Below are 13,125 nucleotides of genomic sequence, written 5' to 3'. Positions count from 1 at the left end.
AATTATATGCTAGAAAAGATATTAAAAGATTGCTCTTAACCGAGGCTGTCAACTATAAAATTTTATAGCTCTTTTGGGAGCAATTTGGTACATTTCATCAAAATAAAAAAATTTACTTAACCTGCAATTCTAGTTCTTGATCTATCAGAGAGAAAGACCCACATGCATGAAGAGACAAAGTATTTTTTGTTTGCAAGAGGAGAACACAAGTAGAATGGAGTTCTTCATAATTCTCATATTAATTCTGATAACTAATTAATCAGAGAAATGGTCATGGTGCATAGTAGTTTTAATGGTTAAGAGTGAAAATATATTGTTGAGTTAAAACATATGCGTAATGATTATGGTATCATCTATGTTTTAAAAGGCCCCTAATGCTATCCCCCCGATAGCTACATTTGTATATAGGTGCCTAGAAGTCCTGGACAGATTTGCATTACTTGATTTGATTAAAGAAGTAATGGGGGGAGCAAGGGGACTAATACTTAATTGAAGATAGGATTCAAAGATGACTTTGGCCTTAACCCCAACACTTTATTTTTTCTTGGACAGGTATATTCTCATACCAAATGAGTGACTATAAATTACTTAGTATAACTCCATTGTCTCATCTCAAACTTTTCTTCTGTAACCACTTTTACTCATAAACAGTGTTTTGGGTTTTGCTAAGGTTTCCTGCTGCCAGTTCTTCTGCCTTCCAAACCTTCCTCCACATAAATGTCACAGTGTTATTTCTAATTTGCAGTCTGGTAATGTGGCTGTGGCGTCTTTCCTTTAAGCCCTCTGGTTTTGCACTGCTTTAAAATAAAGACCACACCTTTTTTTGTCATAGAAACCTCTTCACCATCTGGCCCCAAACAACCTTTACTGCTTAACTCATTTCTGTTCTACTTCTACACATGCATTTTAGCCTTCCAGGGCTATTGTGATTCCTCAGATATACCGTTAATTTTCACAGGTACAAAAAAATACATTTTGTGAGTGGAATGTCCTCCTCTCTCATATATATCAAGTTCCAACTCAGACATTGCCCCTCTCTTCCCTGAACCCTGCTGACTGCCTTTTCTGAAACAGGCTCTGGGCTAGATTATTTACCCTCTCTTATCACAGGGTAGCACATTCTCTAATATAGTCCTTAATTATTCTCAATTACTAATATTTCTTTCTATGCCTTCTTCAATAGAAAAAATAAAGAGATGGTTCTTTATTTCGTTTATTGTTGTGAATCCAGTTCTTGGTTTATATTAAACTGCACATAAATATGCTTCATAAACCTTTTATACTTCCATGTTACACTCTTGCAATTCTTTTTCTCTAAATTTTCTCCTGGATTTGACCCCTCTTTCCGAAATGCCCACTTAATTTTATTATTCTATAAACTCTCAACTTTCTCAAAATCTTCCCATCCACCCCTCATGTATGTACACCTCATATTAGTTTCTCCAAAATATATTCTTTTCTTCAGTGGTGTCCTTTCTTCTCAATGTGCTTCTAGTCCCCACCGTCTTGGCGTCTCTACCTCTGCCTGAAGGAACCCCTAGATGGAGCCGCTTCTGAGTGGCTAGGCTTGCAATGCGGAGCACAGAGGTGGCTCCTGAATCCTACCCATTTCACAGGACATTCCTGCTCACAAGAAACAAGCTAGGTAGTGGATAGACTTGATAGAAGGCAAAGCAGAAAGAAGTTTGTCACAGATGCATTTTGGAAAAAGCCTCTGAGGCTTTTATGGGAATATTTAAAGCTCCGCGTGGGACCTTCATATTTGACAGGTTTACTCCTTCCCAGAATTTTGAAAGTGCTCTCATATACACCTAACGAGCATACAAGAAGCACCTGTGCTTTCTGCCATTTACACTATTCAAACACAAAAAGACGTTCACATTTGGTAGTCGATGTGTATTCCCACACATAACACAGACATATACGCACACACTCACACACATGCACACCCACACAAACACACACGCACACCCACACAAACACACACTTACTTTGATACCAGAAACACTCATGTAAAGAAGGTTTATATTCACTGACAGAAATATTTTCGAGGCCAGTGCATATCAAACTAACAGGTATTCAAACAAAAATGTAACATACACATACACTCAAGGGGGCAGAAACGCGTACATGCTCATTCCCTGAGATAGAAGCACTTCTGAATACCTCCTGATAGAAATGCATGTCTCAGGGAAAAGGTGTGCGGAAGCAGAAGTGCCTGTAGGTGCGTGTATGTTGTCATCTATGCACTCATCTCCACAAACTGTGGATGCCAAATGCTCTTCATCAATCTTTTGCCACCTCACCCAATCAAAGACAGGTAAATTTAAAGATTCAGTCATTCTCCAAAACACACATATGCGGCAAATGAGTAAACTTTCTCTCCTCACAGACACACATATTCACCAGAAGTTCACAAACGTCCCTTCAATATGCAGCCACATGCCTCCATCATGAGTATATATATATATATATATATATATATATATATGGTGTGTGTGTGTGTGTATATATATACACACACTTCTATATGTATCAGAAATATATATCATATATTTCATATATATGTGATATATATATATAATATACATCTCTATATATCAGAAATGCAGAGAATCATAAACATACATCTTGAGTCCCATCTCACATCACTCAATTAGGCAACTTTATTTTACTTCAAATGTCTGATATATTGCTACAAAGATAAGTAAGCTCACTTTTTCTCAAACGGAAATCTTGCTCTCTATAGATTTAATTCTATGACTCAAACCTTAAAGTGCGGGCATTGTCACCAAAACGTGTATAAATACCGAATGCTGTTTTGGGGGAGAGAAGAAAGGTTTTATCCATTACCAGATTCATTCCCTTCTATCTGAAAGACAGATGGAAATAGGATATTTGGTTATAGGGCAGATTTCATGCTGGTGTCATGGAGAGATTTGAGCAGCCACATAGAGATAACAGAGTATTATGGGCAAATTTGCTCACTTTACATATGCGTCCTACATCTAGTCCTGGCAATTGGGGCCCTCACCGTAATTCTCCCTCCTATTTACCAGCATTGAAGACTGTGTGTCAGACAGAGTCTGTGGTTGCTGATGAATGCTGCAGTATTCGGATGGCTTCAAGAAGTGGCCAATGTGTGAGGATTTAGAGCATCAGCTCTCTAGCAGTTGGCCCCTAGGGGATAAAATAGAGTAGGAAGAAATGGCTAAGAGAGTGGATTTGTCTCCAAGGCAATAATTGCCCCTCCATATCCTGAGAGACCCCCTGGGGGCCTCTGGACTGTACTGAAGGAGATCTCTTCAGTGCTGAGCACCAAGCAATCCACTGGAAACTGGTGGTATATTCCATGGATAACTACTTAACAAAGTATGAGATCAAATCAGGTACATTATTGAATATTGACATGCTAAGAGACCTATGCACATCAGGAGCACAAGGAAAACAAACATAGATGTGGGAGGGAGGAATAAAACAATCTAGGGAAGAGGAAGGATTAGACAAGTTGGCCTAAATTTAGAAAATAACCTCCCATGTTCTTAGTCTCAAATCTTGGTGGATAGTTGGAATATAAGGCAATGATCAGTTTTCCTGATCCCTATAGCCAGATGATTGCTCAGGCTGTGTCTTTACTGGACAGATAGAGCTTTGCCCTGAAGAATCTGGAAACAAAAGACCTTGGCAGGTTATTATTGGGCAAGGTAAGCAAAAAACCAGGCCATATGTGGGGGACAGAAGATATCACCACTGAATTTTTGAGGTTCCCCAAATTCCACCATCCAGAGGTATGGCCACCAGTAAACTTAAAACTATGCTATGCAGTTTGGAGACATCCTTCCATGATCTATTTGGTCAGCAACGTCTGTTCCATATGACCTCCTCGTTCTAAAGTATGATGTTAAATATTCAGTCCCAATTCCAAATAGACCGCATGCTTGGTCATGTCCTTGACTTTGCACCAACAGTTACCGGTCCCTTCTCTCCAGTTTTCCATCTCAGGAAACGACGTTTCCTTACTAGAACTCAGATACTACCAGCTCCCGCAGGCCTTCTATTGTATTGCCCCTCCCAGTGAATCACTCTCTCTTCTACTACTCTGTGCACCCCTCTCACATAAGCAAGTGCGCTACTGGAACTCTTCCCATGCCTTCCTACTGCTCTGTGAGCTAACTGAAGACAAGTACTATCTTTTGCATTTTCATGCCTGTAATAACATCTTTCCATTAGGGATGAAATCCGTTTGGTGAATTCCATGAATGTTTAAAGTGTTGGCTTAGATAAAAATGTGTTTCACTGCCCAGATTCTGAGCCCCATAGTTCCCTCCCTTCTACAGAGGGCACCATGATTTTCTGATCTCTCCACCTGTTCCATCCCAATCCTTTAGCCTCAGACTACCTTCCAGCTCTCCAAAAATTGAAGAAACTTTCTGAGAATGGTTAAATTCTTTGCCCTATTTCCTTTCTATCCCTTCAGGCTCAGAAACAGAAACTGCCACACCTATTTCTCCCTCCTCTTTCCCTTCTTTCTTGTTTCACCTCCCCACTCACTGTGCATTCCTCATTCACTTTATCACTCTCACCCTGAGTCTTATTGTCCCTCCCCAAACCTGCTTCTCCCTTTTTGCAGTTCACTCACCACACTTGGTTCTCCCAGCGACCCTCACACACTTTGGTGTTCTAGTAGACTGACTCAGGTGTACTCTTTATGCAACTCTTGTTGTAGCCCATCTGGGCGAGTGGGTGGGGTGTGGGTTACAAGAAAGGTGAGCACAGGTGTCCAACCTCTTATTGCCAGAACCCATGGGGAGCCTCAGTGAGAATGCTGTGGTTAGTTAAGGGCCAGTTGTTCTGCCCAGAGGAAGTACCATGATGACCTTTGAACTGCAGCAGGAATGGAAGAGTACCACCATGCCTGACATCCAGTCCTGTCCTCATAGCCTGTGAAGTATGTTCCCCTCAACACCATACTAATCCTGAGCATCTCGTCCTGATAGGTCCTGGTGTTGTGTCTCACTCTGGCCTGTCTGCTCTTTGACCATTACCACAACCTCTCCCCAGCCTTTTTTTCAGAGAGCAGATAATGAGCCCCAGAGAGTGCCCCAGGCTCAGTCCACAGGGACACCTTCTGGTTTTGTTGCTTGTTTCTGTTGTGACTAATTGCCCTTAGCTCAGTGGGGTACCACATGGTGCTAATGGCTCTAAGGTCATAGGTTCTATCTCTACAGAGCTCATTTAGTCATTTTGCTTTGCATCCTCGGGCTAAGCCCTAAATCAATTCAAAGACTACCAGGGGTAGAGAATGGTCTCTTATCTTTGTTATGGTTTCATCCCCATCCCTGGCCACATGCACACTGCTATCCATAAAGTCAACTCTCTCTGAGATACAACAGCTAGCTGACTGGACCCCCTCACTCCTCTGGCCCAGTCATTTTGGCTCACCCTCTTTCTCTCTCTTTCCTTCTTTCTTTCTTTTCTGTACTTTGCACTTTCTCATTCTCCCTGCTGTTTCTTGTTCTTTATAGATGCCCTGTTTTCTGATAGATCAGATATCACCAGGCAACCTGCTCCCCATGCCGGTTTGTAGCTTTTCCTTCACACCCTGGACATAATCAGCCCAAATCTCCATAAATGCTCATTGTGTGCCATGCTGTCCACTGCTCCTCCCCTCCCGGAGAACTTTCAGGGTGCTTTTGTTCCTGTAATCCCTGCAGCAGACCTGGGTAACCAGATCCCAGCTCGTGGGTTTACCCAGCGCATCCCTGTTACTTCTACTCCCTTTCAGGAGATGCTGCCTTAATCTCTCTATCCCCAGGGCACAGCTACACTTCTCCTGGACTCAGGTTACCCTCCTCAGAACTCCTTCCAGCAATTCCAGCAGGTGTGATCTGTTGGACCTAAAGCTACCCTCAAACTCTGCAGCCGAAGTTTAACCCCATGGTGAATGGAGCTGAGGACATGGACAAAGTCGGTCTTAGCACCTCAAACACCTGCAATTCCATAACCAGGTCCTGTCTCAGGCTCCCTGATTGGTTCAGTGAATGATTTTATAGACTTCTGTCATCCTGGGATCCAGGGCTGCTCTTCTCTGACCTCTAAATCATACGAAAGGCCTCATATCTATCTGCACTCTGGTTTCCCGGATCTTCAGGATAGCCATTTGTTCATGTGATAAATGAACAGAAGGCTTACTAGGCTGGAGGAAGGGACAGAATTAAACCAGCCTTGGGTCTCTCCTTTTCTCAGATCAACATTGGATTTTATGTCATTGGATTTTATGTTTTAGGAGCCCACAGTATGGTGCTGTGTCTTTCAGATTTAGACCGTCTAGGTAAAAATCCTCACTTTGCCACTTTCTAGCTCTAAGGCTGTGGACAAGCTACTTCACACTTCTCTGGGCTTCGGTTTCCTCATCAAGAAAAAGAATGAATTGGGATGAAATGTGAGTGCAGTGTCCAGTTAAAGATAGCTGGGATATAGTAGGAGATAAGTGGGAGATAGTGGGAGATAGCTTAAACAAGTGATGGAGATTAAGGAGGGCACTTGCTCTGAGGAACACTGGGTGTTGTTTGTAAATGTTGAATCACTATATTGTACACTTGAAACTAATATTACACTGTGTGTTAATGTGTTACACTAACTGGAATTTAAATAAAAACCTGAAAAAAAAATTCAGCAAACACCATTTTTGCTCACTGTCAATGTTGCCACAGAGATGTAGCAATTAGAACAATAATCCACGATAAATTTCATGACAAATTCTCAGATTTAATATCCACCAGTACAAGCTCACTACACGGCAACTATTTAACATTTGCCAGGAGGGAAAGAGTAAGCAAATGTGCTATGCTAGTGGTTGTAGAGGCCAACAGCAGGCTGCCAAAATGTACCACAATGGCGTCCTGGTTATTTTGAAGTGAAACTACCTGGGTAACAGCCAGTGCAGTGACACTCAGTTTTCTGTCACTCCTGAAAGCAGGAAATAAATTTCCCATATGAAGAATGGCCTCCCTGTACTAAGTAACAGGACATCCCTATCACCAAAGATAGAAACTTTAAAGCTGAGAAAGCTTCAAAAATAAACCTTGCTACTTTTTTATTACTAACACATAAAGCAAATTTCACTTACTGAAAATTTCACTTCCTTAAACTCCAAAATGTCTGTTTTGCTTATCCTGCCAACTTCTCACACATTTATTTTCTCTTTGTCTGAAATGTATAAAAACTGCATGCCCTGATCATTTGTTTGCATCTCAATTTCATTATTAGGCCTGTGTGCTCTTAATAAAACGTAGGGGTTTTCTTCTGTCAATCTGTTTCATGTAAATTTAACTCTTAGTCTAGCAAGAAGAACCTTGGACAAAGGAAAATTTGTTCCTCCCCTTCATAATCTATCTAGGTAACCTCATTTCTCCCAAATAAGCTAGTATTCCCAAAAATATATGTGACAATGGAATTCAATATTTCTGCTAGGGAAAGAACATGTCTACAGCCCAAGTGAGTGGTCTAATAGAAAAAACAAATCAGACTCAGTCTATAGGCTCTCTAACTCATTGGCTGTTGACTTGCCGTCGCTTTCCTATCTTAGAAGCTGCTCTTATGTATGTGGTCTACTCCTCTTTCAAAGCCCATAATGGCATGTTGAATCCAGCATATTTTCATGGCCAAAACTCTCAGCAAATTGAAAATACAAGGGGAATTTCCATACTTTCATAAAGGACATCTATAACTAACATTATAATTAATGATGAAAGACTTAATGTTTTCTTCCCAAGATTGGGGAAAAAGGCAAGAGCATATGCTATCATCATTCTTGTACAGTATTTTGCTGGAAGTCCTATTCAGTACAATGAGGGTATATAGAATGCATACAGAGATACAGATTGGAAGGGATAAATACATAACTGTGTATTCACAGATAGCATGACAGTCTATATTTAAAAACCCCCAGGAAATCTGTGAGAAGGTCCTAGACACTTAAAGGCAAGTTTAGCAAGATGGCAGGATATAAGGTCAATATAAATAAATCAGTGATATTTCTACATGCTAGCAATGAGTAATGAAAAGTGGATTTTGTTAAAGTACCATTTATAATAGCACCAAAACAACACACCAGGGTATGTAGCTAATGAAATTTGTGCAGGATTATTATGCTGAAAACTATAAAACATTGGTATAAAAAAAAACCCACGAGATGACTTAAATAAATGGTGAAAATGAATTGTAGGACTCAACACTTTTTAAGGTATCATTTCTATCCAGATTGTTCTAAAGATTTAATATAATGCCAATCAAAATCCCAGCCATGTTTTTGTAGACCTATGTAAGCTGATTCTAATATGTATATGCAGGGGCACCTGGGTGGCTCTTGATTTCTGTTCAAGTCATGACCTCAGGGTTGTGGGATTGAACCCCATGCTCCACACTCAGTACAGAGTCTATTGGAGATTCTCTCCCTCTTCTTCTCCTTGTCCCTCCCCCTGCTCACACACACTCTCTCTAAATAAATAAATAATCTTATAAATAAATAATGAATGTATATACAAAGTCAAAGGAACTAATATAGACAAAACAATTTTGAAAAGATGAGAAAGTTTGAAGACTCTCAATACCTGATTTCTAGACTTCTTGTAAAGCTACAATAATTGGAAGGATTTGGTTTTGGCAAAGGTATAGACACATAAATCAGTGAAATGGTATAGAGAATATACAACAAGACCTACAGAAATAAATCAATTTACTTTTGAACAAAAGCATCATAAACCTAAGTGTAAATCATAATACTATAAAATTTCTAGAAGAGGAAGTATAAGAAAGTGCTTGAGACTTTTTGGTATGCCAATAATTCTTAAATTAAACATGAAAAACACAACTCAGAGCAAAAAAAATATATATATATCATCAAAATATTTTATAAGATATCTTTTTATAAAAATGCTTCATGAAAGACATTGCTAAGAGAATTTAAAAACAAGAAAGACTAGGGAGACAAGTCATGAATCACATAAACAACAAAGTTTGTTTAATCAAATTATATATTTTTAAAAAACTATAAATTCAAAAAAATAGTAATCCAGTCAGAAATAATAGGCCAAATATTTGAACAGATATTTCACCAGAGAAGATATATATATGGCAATAAACACATAAAAAGAGGCTCAACATTATTAGTCATTAAGAAAATATAAATTAAAACCACCATAATGAGATGTCAATATATACCTGTAAGAATGACAAAAAAAATTGATAATTGAAGGTGCTGGTTGGAACAAAAGCAGCTAGGATTTTCATACACTGGTGATGGGAATATAAAACGGTACAACCACTTTGAAAAGCAATATGGTAATTTTTAGAAAGCTAGAGACATACTTAAGATATGCCTGGGATATCGTATTGTGTGGAGGACTGGGTGTTTTAATGCAAACAGTGAATCTTGGAACACTACATCAAAGACTGATGATGTACTGTATGGTGATTAACATAATAAAAATAATAAAAATAAAAACATCTGTAAAAAAAGAGATATGCCTGGTATATCCACTTCTAGGTATTTAAACAAGAGAAATAAAAACTTAATACATATAAAAAACCTATGTGTGAATGCTTATAAGAACTTTATTTATAAATAAATGTCCTTCAACCACCAAGTGGATAAACAGAATATCACCTATAACCATTCAATGAAACACTGTTTAGCAATAACATGGATAAATCTCAATGCTTATGTTAAATGGAAAAAGTCAGGATTGAAAGACTATGTACCATTTAATGAACCAAAGTTATAGGGTCAGACAACAGATCAGTAGTTGTCAAGGGCTTGTGGTATCAACAATAGAATTGCACAAAAAGAAGTAAATTTCATTGGATACAAATTCTAAAACCATTGAAAAATGGAAACTCTCATAAGAGCAGTTGTCAGTTTCTTTAAAATTTACCTTTCAAGCCTCATCCATCTTTTTTTTTTTAATTAATTAATTTATTTGACAGACAGAGATCACAAGTAGGCAGAGAGGCAGGCAGAGAGAGAGAGGAAAGGAAGCAGGCTTCCGGCTGAGCTAGAGAGCCCGATGCAGGGCTCGATCCCAGGACTCTGGGACCATGACCTGAGCTGAAGGCAGACACTTAACCCACTGAGCCACCCAGGTGCCCCTCATCCATCTTTTTTATGTCCTCCCTCTTTCTCTCCCATTTTCTCATTATATTATCTTCCCTTGGTTTCCTGTTTTTTTCCCTTTCTTCCTTTATTCTGTCCTTCTAAACTTCCATTTTTTAAATACAACAAATATGTTTTTTTGAAAGATTTTATTTATTTATTTGACAGAGAGAGAGAGAGAGATCGAGAGATCACATGTAGGCAGAGAGGCAGGTGGCAGGAGGGTGGGAAAGCAGGCTTCCTGCTGAGCAGAGAGCTTGATGTGGGGCTCCATCCCAGGACACTGGGATCATGACCTGAGCCGAAGGCAGAGGCTTAACCCACTGAGCCACCCAGGTGCCCCCACAACAAATATGTTTTGATTACCTTTGCCATATAATAGATAGCCATGGATCATGAACTGAAGCATTTGTTTTTGACAAATTCTAGTAATTCAGTTTTTTAAATGCTTCAGAAATGTATTAAGAATAAGTCAATAAGAAAGAATATGTTTTGGAGAAAATTTAGACTTCCATGAATGTTAAAAATTATCTTGATGTTATGAAAACTGCTTAAGGAAAAACAAGATGCATAGACTTACAAATTATTTGTAAATGCATTTTCAGCTTCTCATGATTTTTTCATAAGACTTTCATAAAAAATCAAATTTACGTGGCAATGAAATAATTTAACTACATGTAATAAGACATCTGTCCAATTCGAATTTGGTTAGTGCCAAATATTATTAGAATAATATTTTCTAAAGAAATTGACAATAAGAGAAACCTCATTTCCTCACACATAACTGAAAGAAAGAAGGAACAGGGAAGAACAAGAATAAACAAAGCAATTTATTTTTATGTGAATAAAAAAAAACTTAGAATGTAATTGAAGAGGTCTATGTGGGAGAAATAGAGGGTGTGGAATTGTAAAACATTGTTCAATATAGAAAGAAAGGAACAATGCTAGAAACATTTAAGATATTTAATATATAATATTTAATATTTGTACTTAATATATAAGTGTCAGGAATCACTATTTATTGGATGACTTAGAGTTTTGTATTTACATGACTAGATGGATTGAACTATCAACTGAGATAAAAAAGTAAAGAAATAGGGGTTCCTGAGTGGTTCAGTTGGTTGAGTGTTTGCCTTCAGCTCAGGTAATGATCCCAGGGTTCTGGGATTGAGCCCTCATCGGGCTCCCTGCTCAGTGGGGAAACTGCTTCTCCCTCTCCCTCTCCCCCTGCTGGTGCTCGCTGGGGCTCTCTCTCTGTCAAATAAATAAATAAAATCTAAAAAAAAAAAAAAGGTAAAGAAATATCCAGTTAAAGTATGGAGGAGAAAGCATAAAGTTGCTTTTTAAAATTATGGATTTCTACAGTTACATTGTTATGTATAGGAAAGCAACTGATTTCTGTGCATTGATTTTAAATCCTGCCACATTACTGAATTGCTATATGAGTTCTAATAATTTAGGGGTGGAGTCCTTGGGTTTTCCTCATAAAGTATCATGTCATCTGTGAAGAGAGAAAGTTGGAATATTACTCCAACATCAGAAAGGATGAATACTCAACTTTTGCATCAGCATGGACAGAACTGGAGGGGATTATGCTAAGTGAAATAAGTCAAGAAGAGAAAGTCAATTATCATATGGTTTCACTTATTTGTGGAACATAAGAAATAGCATGGAAGACATTAGGAGAAGGAAGGGAAAAAATGAAGAGGGGGAGAAATCAGAGGTGGAGCCAAACCATGAGAGACTATCGACTCTGGGAAACAAACTGAGGGTTTGGGGGGGTCAGTTAGCATGGTGTTGAGTAGTAAGGAGGGTGCATATTGCATGGAGCACTGGGTGTTATATACAAACAATGAACCATGTAACACTACATCAGAAACTAATGATGTACTGTTTGGTGACTAACATAACATAATAAAAAATAGTTTTGGATTTGTTCATTTTGATGAATATGAGTGATATAGAGGTAAAGATGATGACCTTCAGACAGATACATGTAAGTGTCTGAAACTCAACACAAAGATGAGGATCAGAGATAAAGATTTGGAAGGAATCTGCTTATACATACAATTGAATGGGAAAAGCAAGAATTAAAGTAGGAAATGGAGTCAAAGACTCTAGGACTGGGGTAGGGTTAATATTGAACCTGGAAAGAGACAATTTACTTGAACTCTTGAAAGGAAAGGATGGGTGTGGATATATTTCAAGAAGTAGCTAAGAGAGGTAAGGTACTGAGAAAGACTAGATCAAATCATCACAATTCTTTTGAATGAGTAGGGGAACGGCTTTGCTATAGAATGTGCTGAGAGAAAGACTGAGTCAGAGGGGGGTTGGAATTGTGAATATTTGAAACTGCTTTTGATGGGAATGGTATTAGTATCCAATTAAAGAGAATTAAAATAATTAATGGAAGATAGATTCTCTAAATCTATAAGACCATATAGTCTGACCTATTGCATAGTCAGTGTCCTCTATCCATTTTTATCTTTGACGAGGTTGAACTTTAAAAGGAGAGATAGTAATTGTTTAGTTTTATATTTGTTCTGACAAATAGACAGAAAGTGAAAAGAAATCAGAGTCCAGGGATGCCTGGGTGGCTCAGCTGGTTAAATGTCTGACTTGATCTTGACTCAGGTCATGAGATTGAGCCCTGTGTAGGGCTCCACACTGAGAGTAGAGCCTGGTTGGGATTCTCTTAAAACATTTTGGTTGAGAGATTGGAATAAAATTATAGTGATTCAATTACACACAACTCCTATTTGTCAGTATAGCTGAAAAATAGGAGTGAGAGTGGATTAAGTTTCAAAATGTCACCTTTGTAATGAGCAGTGGAATATAGAGGTTAAATTATGTCAAGTAGAGCAATTCTAAAGCTTAATTACTCCAAACAGTATTAAAAGAATGATCATATTATGTAGAAATTAATTTTATTTTATTAAGGAACTGAACACTTTGAGTGTCTGTGGTATTGA

This window comes from Martes martes, assembly GCF_963455335.1.
Source record: "Martes martes genome assembly, chromosome: 10".
In the NCBI taxonomy this organism is placed as follows: domain Eukaryota; kingdom Metazoa; phylum Chordata; class Mammalia; order Carnivora; family Mustelidae; genus Martes; species Martes martes.
The sequence above is the reverse complement of the archived record's forward strand: the minus strand, read 5'-3'. Positions refer to the sequence as shown.